A 281-nucleotide genomic window follows, 5' to 3' on the forward strand; every position below is an offset into this window, starting at 1 on the left:
TAAATATGTGTTGTTCTTATTCGTCATGAGAGTCATGATGATACTAAAATAATGCAAAACACTTATTTAATTTTTTAGAGCATAAAAGATAATTAGAAATATAAATATAGACAAAACAACGAATGATCATCGAAATGCAGGCTCCAGATATCTGGTTCATCAGTCTCGGTTCCTCGAATGTTATAATAGAATCGCCATGGCAACACTAGCCCCTCCATGGCAACACTAGCCCCTCCATGGCAACACTAGCCCCTCCATGGCAACACTAGCCCCTTCATGGC

This window comes from Penaeus monodon, chromosome 22 (assembly GCF_015228065.2).
Source record: "Penaeus monodon isolate SGIC_2016 chromosome 22, NSTDA_Pmon_1, whole genome shotgun sequence".
Lineage (NCBI taxonomy): Eukaryota > Metazoa > Arthropoda > Malacostraca > Decapoda > Penaeidae > Penaeus > Penaeus monodon.